Source organism: Schistocerca gregaria, chromosome 6 (assembly GCF_023897955.1).
Source record: "Schistocerca gregaria isolate iqSchGreg1 chromosome 6, iqSchGreg1.2, whole genome shotgun sequence".
Classification (NCBI taxonomy): domain Eukaryota; kingdom Metazoa; phylum Arthropoda; class Insecta; order Orthoptera; family Acrididae; genus Schistocerca; species Schistocerca gregaria.
Genome location: NC_064925.1, coordinates 525734976 through 525754085, shown reverse-complemented (window position 1 = coordinate 525754085; position 19110 = coordinate 525734976). Strand labels below are relative to the sequence as shown.

The 19110-nt window shown below is 43.2% G+C and overlaps 1 protein-coding gene across 2 annotated transcripts in view; it reads right to left on the bottom strand.

Annotated features, from left to right (window-relative positions):
- Positions 1-18823, bottom strand: part of LOC126278594 (fatty acid 2-hydroxylase) — a 537874-nt gene extending 519051 nt beyond the window's left edge. The window contains exon 1 of one of the 2 annotated variants that reach the window (XM_049978808.1): positions 18611-18823. The gene's annotated coding sequence lies outside the window, so the exon portion shown is untranslated. Of the gene's footprint in view, positions 1-18453 lie in introns of both variants that reach the window. The other variant, XM_049978811.1, reaches the window with a different exon arrangement.
- Between the last annotated feature and the right edge of the window lie 287 nt (positions 18824-19110).

The following is a 19110-nucleotide window of genomic DNA, read 5'->3' as shown; positions in this document are numbered from 1 at the left end:
TGCAGATGTGCAGCCTACATGTAAAACGGGGTAGATTTTGTCATTGTGCGGCGTGATCTATGTCTTAAAGTCAATTGGATGCACGTCAACAAACTCAGAAATAGCACTCAATAGCACCTGGTATCATCCCAGAGGTAGTAGCGATGTAGTCGAGATATCGCTTCCGTTTATTCTTTGTGTGTACATCTGTGCTTCTAGTTTCGGTTTCGCCCCTGATTTGGGAAATAAGTTTCAGTAGATTGTTATGAATGATTCTCGCAACAAATCAGTGCTGTGTTTTTATTTAAATAGGGGTTCACAGATTTTTAAAAGAAATATAGTTGCCCTCTTTTACACCGATAACAGCACAATCTGGTAGGAACTGAACAATGCAGGCCCCCGACATTTACGCTGGTTTTGTCTTTACTATTTCGTAGGGGGTGCGTAGTTCTCAAAATGCCGCGCGGGATTAGCCGAGCGGCCTGGGGCGCTGCAGTCATGGACTGTGCGGCTGATCCTGGCGGAGGTTCGAGTCCTCCCTCGGGCACGTGTGTGTGTGTTTGTCCTTAGGATAATGTAGGTTAATTAGTGTGTAAGCTTAGGGACTGATGACCTTAGCAGTTAAGTCCCGTAAGATATCACACACATTTGAACATTTTTAACAGTTCTCAAAATATAGTAATGTCTTAACTGAATCTTAACCTAGGAGCAATCGATATGATTGTAGCTGTGTTGGGAAAAGTACCAGAGTTTCAAGGTTAAGTCGTTTTAGATAAAGAAAGTTGGCTAAAGCCGGAAATAAGTTCGAGCGAAATTTTTACAAAGAACCTAACGGTGTTCAAAAAGGATATATTATATACAGATCGAGTGCTTGTTGTTGTTAGAAGTAGTTTTTATTGTAGTTAAATTGAAGTAAGTAGTTATTAGGAGGTAGTGTGGCTCGAGGCTACAATGGATAACCGCAACTAATAAGTGCTGAAATGTACATAGAAAACTTGACTCTATTTTCAAATAGGTCCCCACTCATACATTTATAGCCAGTGGCGAGTGCCGATTGCTGTCTACCCTCGAGATGTTGGCGAAAATACAAAGTCGGTGGCAGGCACAAAACATCGTTCGAAATTGTACTAAACGCTTTCTCTGAAAATTACTTTGAGCAATTAATTCAGGATACCACTAGAAGTGTAAATGGTTGGGAAAGAATTCTCGATGTCTTAGCAACAAACAATCCTGAGCAAATAATGAGCATCATGACAGATACAGGGATTATAGACCACGAGGTCGTTGTAGCGAGACTTAATACCGCTACATTAAAATCCTCCAAAAACATGGAAGTGGAAATGAAGTCCCATGCTTCCTGACAGAGCGTAGGCAAACGATGCAGGAGACTCGCACCGCCGTAGTAGGCAGGGTCCTAATGGAGGTGGTTTAGCGTTGCCTTCCTCCGACGGTAATAGGGATGAATGATGGTGATGAAGACGTCACAAGCTAACCCAGTCATCTCGGGGCAGGTGAAAATCACTGACCCTGTGCTCGGGAAGCGAGAACGCTACCGCGAGACCACGATCTGCGGACCCTCCAAAAATAAAATCTATCTATTTAAAACTGCTGATAAAAATTCGCTTGGCGGCTTCCTAAGAGACAGTCTCCATTCCTTCCGAACTATGTAAGCGCAGAGCAGATGTGCCTCAAATTCAAAGAAATTGTATCGACAGTAGTTAAGAGATTTATACCAAATAAATTTATAAGAGGCGGAACTGATTCCCTCTAGTACACAAAGCAGATCAGAAACTGCTCCAGAAGAAAAACATGCCAAATTTAAAACAACGCAATACTTCCGAGAGTGGCAGTTTCTTAATGAAGCTCGAAATGTAGCGCGAACTTCAGTGAGAGATGCTTTTAATAGTTCCCCAACGAAACCCTATCCCAAAATCTGAGAGGAATTCCAAAGCAATTTTGGTCGTATGTAAAGTACACCAGTGGCGAAACACAGTCACTATCTTCATTGCACTATAGTAATGTTACCGATAACAGTGCCACTAAAGCGACTTACTAAACACGGTTTTCCGAAATTCCTTCACCAAAGAATATCATATAAATATTCCATAATTCGAATAAAGAGCAGCTGAAAACATAAGATACTTACAAGGGAACCTCCCCATCGCACCCCCTCAGATTTAGTTGTAAGTTGGCACAGTGGATAGGGCTTGAAGAACTGAATACAGATAATCGAGAAAACAGGAAGAAGTTGTGTGGAACTATGAAAAAAATAAACAAAATATACAAACTGAGTAATCCATGCGGAAGATAGATAACATCAAGGATGCTGCGAGCTCAGGAGCGCCGTGGCCAGGTGGTTAGCGAGAGCAGCTGCAGAACGAGAGATCCTTGGTTTAAGTCTTCCCTCGAGTGAAAAGTTTACTTTCTTTATTTTCGCAAAGTTATGATCTGTCCGTTCGTTCATTGACGTCTCTGTACACTGTAATACGTTTAGTGTCTGTGTTTTGCGGCCGCACCGCAAAATCGTGCGATTAGTAGACGAAAGTCGCGAGCTATATTTGCTGGATTCATATTGCTCACGGAATACATCTCACGCATTTAATGCACTCTCGTCCAAAGTAGCGAGCAGTCAACTGCCAGCCAGGGAGCCTCGTAAGCAGGAATACTCTCTCTTCCGTGCGCTGTAGTCGACTGACGTCGTGTGTTTCGATGTTTGTTTAGGTGTAGCGTCCCCATACTACGGCGCAGTTACCTCGCATCGGACAGACGGACAGATAATAATTGTCTGAAGATAAAAATTAAACTTTTCACTCGAGGGAAGAATTGAACCAAGGACATCTCGTTCCGCAGCTGCTCACGCTATCCACCTTTTTTTTTCATTTTGTTCGTTGTTGATCGTTTCGGACGTCATATGACATCCGTTAAAGTTACTTTGTTGATCTTTCCCCTCAGTTTTTTTATTATAGAGGCCAATGAACTCTCTGGCCGAACACGCTGAGCTACCGTGCCGGCTAACCACGGGACCACGGCGCTCCTGAGCTCACACTATCCTTGATGTTGCCTTTCTTGCGCATGGACTACTCAGTTTGTATATTTTGCTTACTTTTTCACAGTTCCACACAACTTCTTCCTGTTTTCTCGATTGATCTCTGTTCAGTTTTTCAAGGCGTATCCACTGTGCCAACTTCTAATTAAACTGGGGGGGGGGGGGGGGGGGGGGGTTGCGATGGGGAGGTTCCCTTGTTCGAAGTCGATATCTTTTGTACAGCGAAGCACTCAACTCACTTCATAAGGGCAAGTCTTTGAGTTCAGCTTCTACAATGGGGTGACAAGAGTCGTGGAACACCTCCAAATACCGTGTCGCACCTCCTTCTGTCGGCGTAGTCCAGCAATTCGACACGGCGTGGGCTCAACAAGTCGTTGCAAGTCCCTTGCTGCCTCTACAGCCGTTCATAATTACAAAAGTTTTGGCGGTGCATGATTCTGTGCACTAACTGATCTCTCGATTGCGTCCCATAAATATTTGATGGGATTCACGTCGTGCGATCTGGGTGGCCAAATCATTTGTTCCAGCTGTCCAGAGTGTCTCTCAAACAGGTCGCGGGCGACTGTGGGCCGGTGACATGGCTAGTCAACATCCATAAAAATTTCAGTGCTGTTTGGGAACATGGCTGCAAATAGTCTGCCGGCCGGTGTGGCCGAGCGGTTCTAGGTGCTACAGTCAGGAAACGCGCCATCGCTACGGTAGCAAGATCGAATCCTGCCTCGGGCATGGGTGTGTGTGATGTCTTTAGGTTAGTTAGGTTTAATTAGTTCTAAGTTCTAGGCGACTGATGACCTCAGAAGTTAAGTCGCATAGTGCTCAGAGCCATTTGAACCATTTTGTAGCTCTTACCAACTGAAATTAGGACTCATCAGACCCGATTACGGTTTTCCAGTCGTCTTGGGTCAAACCGATATGATTACGAGCCCAGGAGAGACCTACATCTACATCTACATCTACATTTATACTCCGCAAGCCACCCAACGGTGTGTGGCGGAGGGCACTTTACGTGCCACTGTCACTACCTCCCTTTCCTGTTCCAGTCGCGTATGGTTCGCGGGAAGAACGACTGTCTAAAAGCCTCCGCGCGCGCTCGAATCTCTCTAATTTTACATTTGTGATCTCCTAGGGAGGTATAACTAGTGGGAAGCAATATATTCGATACCTCATTCAGAAACCTGGACAGCAAGCTACACCCCGATGCAGAGCGCCTCTCTTGCACAATATGCCATTTGAGTTTGCTAAACATCTCCGTAACGCTGTCGCACTTACCAAATAACCCCTTCTTTGGATCTTCTCTATCTCCTTTGTCAACCCGACCCGGTACGGATCCCATACTGATGAGCAATACTTAAGTATAGGTCGAACGAGTGTTTTGTAAGCCACCTCCTTTGTTGATGGACTACATTTTCTATGGACTCTCCCAATGAATCTCAACTTGGCATTCGCCTTACCAACAATTAATTTTATATGATCATTCCACTTCAAATCGTTCCGCACGCATACTCCCAGATATTTTCCAGAAGCAACTGCTACCAGTGTTTGTTCCGCTATCATATAATCATACAATAAACGATCCTTCTTTCTATGTATTCGCAATACATTACATTTGTCTATGTTAAGGGTCAGTTGCCATTCCCTGCACCAAGAGCCTATCCGCTACAGATCTTCCTGCATTTCGCTGCAATTTTCTAATGCTGCAACTTCTTTGTATACTACAGCAACATCCGCGAAAAGCCACCTGGAACTTCCGCCACTATTTACTAGGTTATTTATACATATTGTGAAAAGCGATGGTCCCAAAACACTCCCCTGTGGCACGCCAGAGGTTACTTTAACGTCTGTAGACGTCTCTCCATTGAGAACAACATGCTGTGTTCAGTTTGCTAAAAACTCTTCAATCCAGCCACACAGCTGGTCTGATATTCCGTAGGCTCTTACTTCGTTTATCAGGCGACAGTGCGGAACTGTATCGGACGCCTTCCGGAAGTCAAGGAAAATAGCATCTACCTGGGAGCCTGTATCTAATATTTTCTGGGTCTCATGAACAAATAAAGCGATTTGGGTCCCATACGATCGCTGTTCCTGGAATCCATGTTGATTCCTACAGAGTAGATTCTGGGTTTCCAGAAACGACATGATACTCGAGCAAAAAACATGTTCTAAAATTCTACAACAGATCGTCGTCAGACATATAGGTCTATAGTTTTGCGCATCTGATCGACGACCATTCTTGAAGGCTGGGACTGCCTGTGCTCTTTTCCAATCATTTGGAACCTTCCGTTCCTCTAGAGACTTGCGGTACACGGCTGTTAGAAGGGGGGCAAGTTCTTTCGCGTACTCTGTGTAGAATCGAATTGGTATCCCGTCAGGTCCAGTGAACTTTCCTCTGTTGAGTGATTCCAGTTGCTTTTCTATTCCTTGGACACTTATTTCGATGTCAGCCATTTTTTCGTTTGCGCGAGGATTTAGAGAAGGAACTGCAGTGCTGTCTTCCTCTGTGAAACAGCTTTGTAAAATGGTGTTAAGTATTTCAGCTTTACGCATGTCATCCTCTGTTTCAATGCCATCATCATCCCGGAGTGTCTGGATATGCTGTTTCGAACCACTTACTGATTTAACGTAAGACCAGTACTTCCTAGGATTTTCTGTCAAGTCGGTACATAGAATTTTACTTTTGAATTCACTGAACGCTTCACGCTGCGGGAGATGTCGTGCTGTTAACAAAGGCAATCGCTTCTGTCGTCTGTTGCCATATCCTATTAACGACAAATTCGTCCCACTGTCCTTAAAAATACCTTCGTCGTATGTCTCACATTGCTTTGTACGGTTATTTCACGTGGTGTTGCTTGTCTGTTAGCACTAACAGCTCTACACAATCTCCGCTGCTCTCGGTCGTTAAGTGAAGGCCGTCGGCTACTGCGTTGTCCGTGGTGAGAGGTAATACCGGCTATTTTGGTATTATCGGCACACTCTTGACACTGTGGATCTCGGAATATTGAATTCCCTAATGATTTCCGAAATGGAATGTCACATGCTTCAACCTCAAACTACCATTCCAGTCATTATCATATCGGAAACCTTATTACAAGCGACAGCTTCGCCAGAGCGCTGCCGCGCGGTATTAGCCGAGCGGTCTGAGGCGCTGCAGTCATGGACTGTGCGTCTGGTCCCGGCGGAGGTTCGAGTCCTCCCTCCGGCACGGGTGTGTGTGTTCGTCCTTAGGATAATTTAAGTTAAGAAGTGCGTAAGCTTAGGGACTGATGACCTTAGCAGTTAAGTCCCATAAGATTTCAAACACATTTGAACACTTTTTTCGCCAATGCACTGCCCCTTAATACACTACTGGTCATTAAATTTGCTACACCAACAAGAAATGCAGATGATAAACGGGTATTCATTGGACACATATATTATACTAGAACTGACGTGTGATTACATTTTCACGCATTTTGGGTGCATAGATCCTGAGAAATCAGTACCCAGAACAACCACCTCTGGCCGTAATAACGGCCTTAATACGCCTGGACATTGAGTCAAACAGAGCTTGGATGGCGTGTACAGGTAGAACTGCCCAAGCAGCTTCACCACGATACCACATTTCATCAAGAGTAGTGACTGGCGTACTGTGACTAGCCAGTTGCTCGGCCACCATTGACCAGACGTTTTCAGTCGGTGAGAGATCTGGAAAATGTGCTGTCCGGGGGAGCAGTCCAACATTTTCTATATCCAGAAAGGCCCGTACACGACCTGCATTACAGGTAATGCATTATAGTGCTGAAATGTAGGGTTTCGCAGGGCGAATACAGGATAGAGTCACGGGACGTTACACATCTGAAATTTAACTTCCACTGTTCCAAGTGCCGTCATTGCGAACAAGAGGTGACGAGACGTTTAATCAATGGCACCCCATACCGTCATGCTGGGTGATACGCCAGTATGGCGATGACGAATACACGCTATGCGGATAAGATGCCTGTCATCTTGTAAGTAGGCTGTTTAGGTTTTCTTATTGGTAACGCCACATAGCGCTCTGTATGAAAAATCACTGGCTGTGCTGTGCGCAGTCTGTGGCTAGTTTGCATTGTTGTCTGCCATTGTAGTGTCGGGCAGCGGCAGCTGGATGGTAACAGCGCATAGCGTTGCGCAGTTGGAGGTGAGCCACCAGCAGTGGTGGACGTGGGGAGAGAGATGGCGGAGTTTTGAAATTTGTAAGAATTCGTGTTATGAAGTGATATATATATTATGACTACTAAGGTAAATACATTGTTTGTTCTCTATTAAAATATTTCATTTGCTAACTATACCTATCAGTAGTTGGTGCCTTCCGTAGTTTGAATCTTTTATTTAGATGGCAGTAGTGACGCTCGCTGTATTGCAGTAGCTTGAGTAACGAAGATTTTAGTGAGGTAAGTGATTTGTGAAACATATAGGTTAATGTTAGTCAGGGCCATTCTTTCGTAGGGATTTTTGGAATTCAGATTCCGTTGCGCTAAAAATATTGTGTGTCGGTTTAAGCACAGTCTTGTATAATTTTTCAAAGGGGACGTTTCAATCTCGACTGCTAGTGATACAAGGCCGTTGGGATCCAGCACGGTGTTCCGTATTACCCTCCTCAACCCATGGATTCCATATTCTGCTAACAGTCATTGGATCTCGAACAACGCGAGCAGCAGTGTCGCGATACGATAAACCGCAATCGCGATAGGCTACAATCCGACCTTTATCCAAGACGTAAACGTGATGGTACGCATTTCTCCTCATACACGAGGCATCACAACAACGTTTCACCAGGCAACGTCGGCCAACTGCTGTTTGTGTATGAGAAATCGGTTGGAAACTTTCCTCGTGTCAGCACGTTGTAGGTGTCGCCACCGGCGCCAACCTTGTGTGGATGCTCTGAAAAGCTAATCATTTGCATATCACAGCATCTTCTTCCTGTCGTTTAAATTTCGAGTCTGTAGCACGTCATCTTCGTAGTGTAGCAGTTTTAATGGCCAGTCGTATACCTTGTACACGTTATACTGCCGCCATCTGTATATGTGCATAATGGTATCCCATGACGTTCTCGCCTAAGTGTACACTAGTCCGGCTCCTTTCAGATCGTGTTCCGTACCTACAGGACGCAAAGTTGCACAGGCCACGCCATTACTCAAGAAAGGAAATAATCCTCTGAATTACTGCCCCTCATCACTGACGTCGACCCTGTTATTTACCTCGAAGAAGGCGATCTGTTGACAAATAGTCAGCACGGATTCAGAAAATATCGTTCTTTTATAACACAACCGGCTCTTTACTCAGACGAAAGTAATGATTGCTACCGACATGGAATCTCAGATTGCCTCCATATTTCTAGTTTTTCATAAGGCTTTTGACACCGTTCCTCACTCGCGCCTTCTAATCGAACTGCGTGCCTATGGATCATCGTCTCGGTTGTATAACTGGTTTCGGGAATTCGTATAAGAAAGGTCACAGTTCGTAGTAATGGGTGGAAAGGCGTTCCCCGAGTAACTGTTACAGGCGCACAAAGCAGAAATACAGGCCCTCTGTTTTTCTTCATCTATATAATTGATTTCGGAACAATCTGAGCATCCCTCTTCGATATTTTCAAATGATGTTATCAGGTACCGTCCAGCAACGTGAGCAGAAGTTCAAAACCAGTTGCAAAAAATGATTTAGGGAAGGTATCTGTACGGCGCGAAAAGTGACAATTGATGCTATATAATGAAAGGTGTGAGGTCATCCACATGAGTACAAAAAGGAATTTCTTTTACACGATAAAAAAAAATGGTACGAATGGCTCTAAGCACAATGGGACTTCTTAACATCTGAGGTCATCAGTCCCCTAGACTTAGAACTACTTAAACCTAACTAACCTAAGGACATCACACACATCCATGCCCGAGGCAGGATTCGAACCTGCGACCGTCGCAGCAGCGCGGTTCCGGACTGTAGCACCTAGAACCGATCGGCCACAGCGGCCGGCTACACGATAAACCAAGCAAATCTAAAGTCTGTAAATTCAGCTAAATACCTAGCGGTTATAGTTACTAACAACTTAAATTCGAATGATCACATAGAAAACGTTGTGAGGAAAGCGAAATAAAAACTGCGTTTGATGGGTAGAATACTTGGAAGATGCAACAGATCTACTAAAGAGACTGCCTACACTACGCTTGTCCGTCCTCTTTTTGGAGCATTGCTGCGCGGTGTGGGATCTTTACCAGTTACAATTAACGAAGTACCTTGCTAAAGTTAAAATAAAAGCACCACGTTTCGTAATGTCACAAAAACGGAGAGAGGGTGTCATGAAAGTGATAATCGACTTGGGATGGCAGCCAGAAAGACGTTTTAAGTAGCGGCGTGATCTTTTTACAATATTTCAGCGCGATCTTTCTCCTCTGACTGTGACAATGTTTTGTTACGTCCACCGACATAGAGAGGAATTACTTTCGTAAAAAAAAAAAAGAGTAACCAGATCTCACACGGAGTAGCTTACGTGTTCGTTTTTCCCGGGCGTATTTCGGGAGTGGAACGGTATAGAAATAGTGTGAAGGTATTTCGACGAGCTGTCTGTCAAGTAACTAAGTGTGAATTGCAAGGTAGTCATGACCTTACGGAGGTAGTTGGAAATGACATGATCTATATGTTACACATCATGTACAACAAATAATAGCGAAAACTCATACAGATGAAGGTATGCAATTATAGAAACAAAAAGTTTCTATGAACGTGGGTGCGCAAACGAGCTGTTTGCGAGAAAAGTGCAAATGTATAATTGTGAACAGCCACTGATATCATTATGAAACATTGTCTTAGTGCAAATGTAATTGAAATGTAAGTTCTTCGAGTAAGTCTCCCTGTAATTGGGCTTTATTTTCACCCACGTCCCATGTTACGAGAGACGTACAGTCTTGAAGGCATGAAGGCAAGAATCTAAAGTCGTCTCGCCAGCTCACCCTCTTCCGTGGCCACCTCCTTCCACATTCCCAGCTAAGCAAAACGTCGCCAAAATCGCTTCTCTCGAAGTTATTCCCCACCCCTTCAATCCCCCCCCCCCCCCCTCCACCCACATAAATAGAAAGCAATCATCCTAACTTCTGTCTTCCCACCTTGGTAAAAAAGCAAAATTAATAACAGGAACTTTTTTGAAAGATAGTGCTTTGATAGTTTAGTAAAGCAGAATACTTCTTAAATACATTTTTTTGACCCATTAGTATCTGCAGTATCTGTTCGTTCCGTCGTCTTTGCACGTAACAACGTAACAAATACTGCACTCTGTGTAAGCAAAATTTTAATGTAATATCAGAACAGTTTTTTAATGTAAATCAGTATTCGCCTAGTAAGACGACCATCTCACGTTCCAAATAACAATAATTTAATCAGTTAACACACAGAATAATATCATCAAAAAGGGAAATAATACAGTTTTTGAGACAAAACATAAGCAACAAGTTAATTGAAGAGAGATGTACAAGACAACCGTTCCTGAATCATTATATAAAGCTAACAAGTTTTTTAAATTTAGTTTTTAGCTTGGAAGAAGAATGCTTGGTTTTTGCAACAGGAACTGGCAGATTCATGAGTACGGCCGTACTTACGTCAGGGTTACTCAATACTAGTACAATGGCACTGCGAAGTCTTATACACTAGACAGTTTAGACATTTATGCTTATCACTGTAAGGTGTTCTACAAACAGAGGATAAATGTCAAGAGGCAATGTTGTTATAAACACAAGTGCTACGTTTTTAAGATCTTCATCACAGGCAATAGATACGAACAAGCGTTGTATTGCTCTGTACTTGTCTGTAACTTCCTTCGTTCCTTAAAATAGCATATATTGTTGCAAGTAAATGACCTCATCATCGAGCAAGGATGTATCACTCCAATTATAGCTATAGGGGCTGTCAGCAGCTCTTCGAAATGCTTCTTAACTGCTTCTTGTTTGTTAGGTAATTTACACATATGTGGAAAGTTCATACAGCTGTCCGTCTAACGATCCTTTTATGCTAGCAAGTTATTCGTGGCAGAGCCTTTCCATAGAGGTAATATGCAGTTTCAGTGTCCATTCATTCGGATTATTTTGCTTTAGATGCTGTACTGATCTTTTTCTAGTATTTTATACTACATCACTAAGACGACAACAAAGCTACAATATTAAGTTTTATTTTTAAAACCTATGTCTGCAATTGCTTAATTGTATTTCTTATTTGTAAGAATTATATTTGTGAAAGGCTTAAGAACGTCAACGAACCTTTCTATAAGCGCACAGGTGGCGTCGTGCCACCCAGCTGGATATGTACTGACTCGTTCAGCTGCTTTAGCGTTACCTCTGAAGTACTCAAGGAACAAATTTGTCAATTCCTTCGCTATAACATGTTATGCAAAAATAATTATTGCCGTGGTCAACTGTTTCGAAAAACGAGGCTGTTCCTTGATTAACCTCTACAGCGCATTTGAGGATTATATTTAAATTATAACTTGCACAATAAACGACACAGATATGGGGAGCTAATTCCTGATTTTTTTCTTTTTTGCGTTCCATTGTGCACGCTGCTCATAATCCAAGCTCTGTCACAGTCTTCGCCTCGTAATTTGATCTAATGTCTTCCATTGTGTAGATGTAATTATTTGATGTTCGGATCGTAATGTAGAGTCCTCTTTGATGTGGGTAGCGGATTTCTAGAATCACCTTTGATTATTTTAACTCCCACTAAGTGATTTTACTAACATCTTGTGCAGTATCGAATTTGACAGAAAACAGCTTTGCATTTTGAATATCTTGAATTATTTCCTGTTTGAATCTCTTACCACCAAAGAAATAATTTCTTTATGATTTACGAGACTCTGGTTCTTTATAGAGACATGTTTCTCGTGTCATTTTTTCAGAACTGAGTCATAATTGTCAAGTAGTTCAGTGACGTTAAAAAATTACTCGTGTTTCAGTATGTGATATCGCAGACTTTTCCACGGAGGACAGCTTGTTACGAATGTTTATGGGACATAAATTATGGTTTCGAAAACATTACGCTAAAAATTGCACTCTTTTAGATTTTTTGTGACACAGGTATACGCGTAAGGCTGTGGATGCTCCTGTGGTTGAATCCTTTCGCGTAAATGTTCAGCCTCTTACTGCTTAACGCACTCTGAGATCGCGCAGCGTCATTCATTAGAAATAACTGCGTAATACGTTTTAGATATATTCTACACTAAATTTTTTATTGAGCTGCTAATGGTGATGCCGAAGCATTTAGTAAGTAACGCTATAAAACAAAATAATAGGAGTCGGGGCAAAAACTTTTAATAAAAATGCTCGTGATCTCTAGACGGAATTTAGACTCCATAATGTGAGTAAAAAGAGTAGTTACATTTATGAGCTAATTGTTGACCATCCTTTCATTTTAATGGATTGAAATATGTTTGCAGACATAATTATGGGAATTGATTCAAACCGCTTATGACATGCACAAGGATTTTTCTTGATTTCTTCATCCAAACTCATATGTGTGATTAACAGTAGGTTCTTCATTTCATAACATATCTGAATTATTTTTAAACGTTCGATCGTTAACAATTTCGATGCAAAAATTTAGCTCAAACATTTTTGTTGTTAGTTATACTTTTCTACTTTAGCTAGTAGCTGAAATGATTTGTAGCACATTAATTCCTTTTGAATGGATAGCCTCTCATCTGTAACAGCGTAATTGTTAAAGGAGATGGAGCAAAATTTACGAAAATCACTTAAACTCTACATCAAATTATGCAATAAATTGCAGAGAACCGTCTTAGTTGCAATATTAATTTACCGTAGTACTTGATGAGCAGTTTAGAGTTTATGCTCGTTATCAAATAATCCTCTTAGTCTCGAAAGTAGTTATTAAGTAATAAAGAAAATTAATATTGCAACTTGAACGGTTCTCTGTGTTTTATTGCATACTTTGGTAAACCATACAGTTGTTGACGTCATACCTTCCATAATCCTCGAAGTCAGAAAAATGCATTCAGAAAACTGCATATATTACCAGAATTTCTAATTTTCGAAATCCTCAGAGGATAATACATAGGTTTTCCTGAGAAAATCAGCGTTGCGACTCGGCCTGAGAAGAGCATCTTCAGTAGGCATCGTACCTCGAACGTATGTTCCATTCAAACAGTGCGTCCCTACTGACAGAAGTTAATATTTGTAGCCGTGCACTTCGGTGCATAGATGAGACCTCACTCGCTTTCCAATTTCAGGACCAATTTGACCATTGTCACTGGCCAACACTGCTGATACCATAAGGCATTTGAAGACTAGTCGCTGGTGCACCTCCTTTTCATAATTAAGTACTAAGTATCAGTAAATTTTTACATCTTCCTGTTTGCGATTAAAATTATTGGCGTGTGCAGAAGCACCTCTATACAAACTACTGAAATATCAGCTCGTGGCTGCCAAAACCAGAGTCTTTACAAGCAGAACCTTTTGGTTCCGTCCTTGCAAAGTGTGTCCGCTATTGCTTTCGAGCTGTTTTCGTTTTTGAGCCATTCCCTCGTAGATGAACACATTTTTTTGACCTCCAACATACTATGGGCCTTAGTGAACGAATGTCGATGCCTGTCGGTTTTCCTATTTTTCCACTTTTCGTTTTCATTTTAATGTTCCTTTATTTTCTTTCCTTCTTTCGGGCGTCAGGGAGCCGCTTGCCCCATTTGCTAGTCACGCTCCTGTATTACACGAGGAGTGTTTTTTTAGTAAGTACTGTTTTGAAATTTAAAAAAAAGACGTGCTAAGATATCTCAATAATTTTATTTTTACATAAAAGCCTGTACCGTAATCTACGTTTCTACATGATTTCCGTCAATATTGAGGCACTTGTCATAACGCTGTACCAGGTTTTGAATACCCTCCTCATAGAAGTCTGCCGCCTGACTTGTTAACCACTGCATCACCACTGTTTTTGACTTCGTCATCGTCTTGAAGACGCAGACCGTCCTGGTGTTTCTTCAAGTGCAGTAACAGATGGTAGTTACTGGGCGCAAGATCGAGGCTGTACGGAGGATGATCTAGAGTTTCTCATCGAAAAGATGTGATGAAATCTTTGGTCTGATTCGCCACATGCGGACGGGCATTGTCTTGCAGCAAAACAATGCCGTTGCTCAACTTCGATGAACTGTTGCTTTGATTCTAGTGTGACGTAGGCCACCCATGTTTCATCGCCCGTAACAGTTTGGCTTAAGAAATCATCGCCGTCTTTCTGGTACCGCTCAAGGAAAGTCAATGTACTGTCTAAACGTTTGGTTTTGTGCACATCCGCCAACAATTTCGGTACCCAAAGTGCGCACAATTTTCGGAAATTCAAGTGCTCGGTCACAATGTCATACAAAACACTACGAGAAACATTAGGGGATCGTAAAGCGTCTGTTTTCTCTCACCTTATTGTCCACTTCCTGCATCACACTTTCATTAACGACCGAAGGACGCCCACTCCGTTGTTTATCATGCAAATTTGTGCGGCCATCTTTAAATGCTCTCACCCACTTTCTTACCATTCCATCACTAATAATGTTTTCTCCGTATACTGCACCGACCTCACGATGAACATCGATCGCTTTTAGGCCTTTAGCACTAAGAAATCTTATAACAGCCCGTACTTCACAGTCGGCGATACTCACGATTATTGGAGGCATCTTAAACACTCAGTACACAACGTAAACAAGGAAGAATCAGACTTTCACGGCGTCAGAGTGTAGATTAAGGTACAGGCTTTCATGTAGGAATAAAATTATTGAGATTTCTTAGCACGTCTTTTTTTTTAATTTCAAAACGGTACGTACTTAAAAAAAACACGCCTCCTACATGCATGATGGGGCTCCAACAAATTTTACTGCTGACGTATGACCACCTGTAGAGCGCCAGTATGATCTAATATGCGTAGGTCGAGAAGGGCCTGTACTTTGGCGTCCAAGACCAACTGACGACAGTACCACGGATTTTTCTTTCCGACGTCTTCTCAGAAGTGAAACGTACAGCACTCCCGTTGATACGGTTGAAGAATTGGAACAAGGGGTTGCACAGTCTCGTCAAGATTTACGAGAGGATTCGGTGGCGCTGGAAGGAATCCGTAGCTCACTGCAGTGTTATCTCTTAATGCAAGGATGACACATGGCATACCTCTTTTAACAGTGTAAGAGTGTACAATAAATTGTAACGTGTGACGTACTGAAGCAATACTGTCTTTCACGTTAAGACAGGCCATAAATGAAATTTAGGCCCAGTTAGGTGGAGACCAAACGTAAAGTGTATCGGGTGATCAAGAAGTCAGTATAAATTTGAAAACTTAATAAACCACGGAATAATGTATTAGAGAGGTAAAAATTGACACACATGCTTGGAATGACATGGGGTTTTATTAGAACAAAAAAAAAGTTCACAAAATGTCCGAAGGATCTCTTGCGCGCGTCGTTTGGTGATGATCGTGTACTCAGCCGCCACTTTCGTCATGTTTGGCCTCCCAGGTCCCCAGACCTCAGTCCGTGCAATTATTGGCTTTGGGGTTACCTGAAATCGCAAGGTTATCGTGATCGACCGACATCTCTAGGGCTGCTGAAAGACATCCAACGCCAATGCCTCACCATAACTCCGGACATGCTTTACAGTGCTGTTCACAACATTATTCCTCGACTACAGCTATTGTTGAGGAATTATGCTGGACATATTGAGCATTTCCTGTAAAGAACATCTTTGCTTTGTCTTACTTATGCTAATTATTGCTGTTCTGATCAGATGAAGCGCCATCTGTCGGACATTTTTTGAACTTTTGTAGTTTTTTTTTGTTCTAATAAAACCCCATGTCATTCCAAGCATGTGTGTCAATTTGTACCTCTCCAACTACATTATTCCGTGATTTATTCAGTTTCCAAATTTATACTGACTTTTTGATCACCCGGTATATTTCAAATACAATTTTACTAAGCAGCACAATATTTCTGCTCAAGTCAACGGCGGCTCCTAAGCAAATATTCCCAGTTTGGACGTATGCTTACATAGACGTTTTTCCGTGCATTATTGTTTATTTTCACCCGCGTCGGTCTTCGAGCTTAATTTTGACAGACACTGTACACCACGTCGGCATTCCTGCCACTGTTCTCCTCAAAAGGAGCGGTGTTCCACACAGGCGGAATAAGAAGTCTGCTCTTGACACGTGTAAGCCAGCCAGCTAGCTCTGATTTAATTCAGCAGTCGCGAGCTGCCGCGATTTGTCCATCCTTGCCCGGCAATCCAGCGCGGGCCACGGACGCGCGACTGCCTCGTAAACAAACGTCGCCATGGCAACGCAGTGCGTCGGCACAAGTAGATGCGTCGTCGCTGCACTGCAAGGCCGCTGGTCGCTACTTGCAACGTCCCACGACCAAGAGAGTTTTCGTCAACACGTACCCACTCTTCTTTCTTCTTCTCCTCCTCCTCCTCCTCGCCTTTCCCCTTTTCTTTACAGAGTCACACTTTGTTAAACAGCCTTTGACTATGTTAGACACTGCTCGCAGTCGGACGTCGTTTCCTAACGCCACCACTTCCGCAGGGATGCTTGCTTTACCACAGTCAGTCTGCATCTAGGGTAAATCTCATGTTCAGATTTAAGAACATTTTCTAAATGAAACTTCCTGGCAGATTAAAACTGTATGGCAGAGCAAGACTCGAACTCGGGACCTTTGCCTTTCATGGGCAATTGCTCTACCATCTGAGCTACCCAAGTACGACTCATATTGCTGCTTTAATGTTGTCTCCTAGTAATAAAGAATTGCAGCTTGTTTGTGTTACTTTTTGTCCTCAGGGGAAAACACGTTAGAAAAATTGTTTGCACTGCAACCTCCCAGAGTCCATTCCATTTTCATCAAAACTCCCTCTACGGAAAAAAAATCTTCACACGAAAATATGACGTTATAAAAAAATATTTGTTTCGGTGTCCCGTGCAACCTCCCAAATTTTCACCCTGTATATGTGAATGTACCTTGCAGGCTCGTATGTTTCGTGAAGAGTACAGTTTTCTCTACATTTAGAGCAAGTTGTCACGTGTTAGCGCTGGCTGACATTTTGCCGACATCTAACTGGATATTAGGGCAATTTTTACCGCACACAGTTTCCTCACAGACAAGTACATCAAATGCCAAACATCTACAGTCGAAGTTAAAGCAATTTTCCAGAATGGGATTTTTCACTCTGTAGTGGAGTGTGCGCTGATATGAAACTACTCTGACACCCTTACGGCAAAGTTGTTTGAGGCAGTCGCACCGAAAAGCGTAGAACCGCCGATCAATATGCAGATGATCGACTACCAGCTCTCCCACATCCGCACATATTATCTGGAAAAGAGCTACTCGAGCGAGGTCCTTCTCCAACATCGACCCTTAACTGCCAAGGACATTCTGGAGCACAGGAAACAATATGAGGGCAAGAACAAAATCGAACAAAAGCATCCAGGTGTCAATTGGGATGTCCTGTGGGCGAACATCATCAGCAGTGTACTTCCGTCCTTGGTCAGGTCGACATGGTACAAAACGGTCAACAGCATTATCAGCACAAATGAGCGCCTGCATGCGATTGGGCTAAGCGACACAGCCCATTGTCCAGATTGTCACCAAGTGGATACTGTTCCCCACAGATATACTTGCAGTCACCGCATGCGCAATTGGCAATGGGTTCGTCAAAAAGTCGCCCTTATAACTAGTAATTCTGAAAATAACTTACTGCACAGACAGGACGTCAAATATTTTCCGCCAACTAAAAAAATGCCGTCATGTGGCTGTTGGGCCACTATACAAGTCATGTCTTCAATCGGCAAACGGGCGACGATTACAGTGAATTTCTGCTACACATGGAAACGGAATAAATTAAAATTAGACACTACACGGATCACTGTCGCCAAGTACGGTAATATGCTCCATATTGCATTCAATAGGACAGGTATTGGACAGTTGTTCGAGCTCTAAAACCTTCACCCGTTTATGTATCAACCGAATTATGTGGCTCCAATCCCCTATTGATGCTTTCCAAAACAAACAAAAAATGTGCCTTTACAATCAATGTGAGTGGTGACGGGTATGAGGGCGGCACCGTGGCAGGCCTCGGACTAATTGACCCCTGCTCTCCTTGCCGCCATCTGCCTGCCCCGCTCGCCATTCATAAATAAAAATTAATAATAATAATAATAACGGTAAAAAAGGTAGCTCAGTGGTAGAGCACTTGCCCGCGAAAGGCATTAACAAAAAAAAAAGTTGGTAGGGCACTTGCCCGCGAAAGGCAAAGTTCCCGAGTTCGAGTCTCGGTCCGGCACACAGTTTTAATCTGCCAGGAAGTACCATTAAAGCAATTTTGTTACAAAGCAGCTGTTAAGCGGAAAGCTAAGCAGAGTAGCACAGTATTCTACTGGAGGTCGCTCCGTGTACCGTACTGTACCTTCTTCCGACCCTCCTAGTCGCTTGTCCAGGCATCCTTGCAGCGCCTCCGGACACCGAAGCGCGATGCCATTTAACAAGTTTTTTTCGGTTACGTATATATTTTCCAAGGACAAAAGTCGCTTTTCGGTACGAGAAGAAAGGAACACAGGACGAACCGGGTGTGGCTGGCGGCTTCTGGTAGCGGCCAGTAGGGGCGTTCCAGGAGGCGGTCTGTCGGCGTCGCACGGCGGCCGGGCCCCGCTACGCTACGCTGGACTCAGCTGCTGCCCGCGCACGTCAGTCGGCGGCAACTGCTGCGCCGCCGCCGCCGCCGCCTCCGCCTCCGCTAGCCGCCCGCGGCTAAGCCCCGCCGCCACCTTATCGTTCCACTGTGTCAACACTTCGCACCCACTCGGTACGCCAACACGGCCTGCCTTATTTTCCGCCAACTGCTGTCACCAGCTTAACTGTCGCGTATCGAGATCTACAGGGGTTGGACAAAAATATGGAAACACCGCGAGAAATGCCTGCTCGAATGCACACTGGCGGACAAAAAACCGCAACACCAAACAATAATTAATGTAGAGTAGTGATATTTCGGGAATACGTTTGTCTAGGTAACATACACTGACTTAGCAAACGTCATGGGATACTGGAGCACAGATGGCGCAGTTGT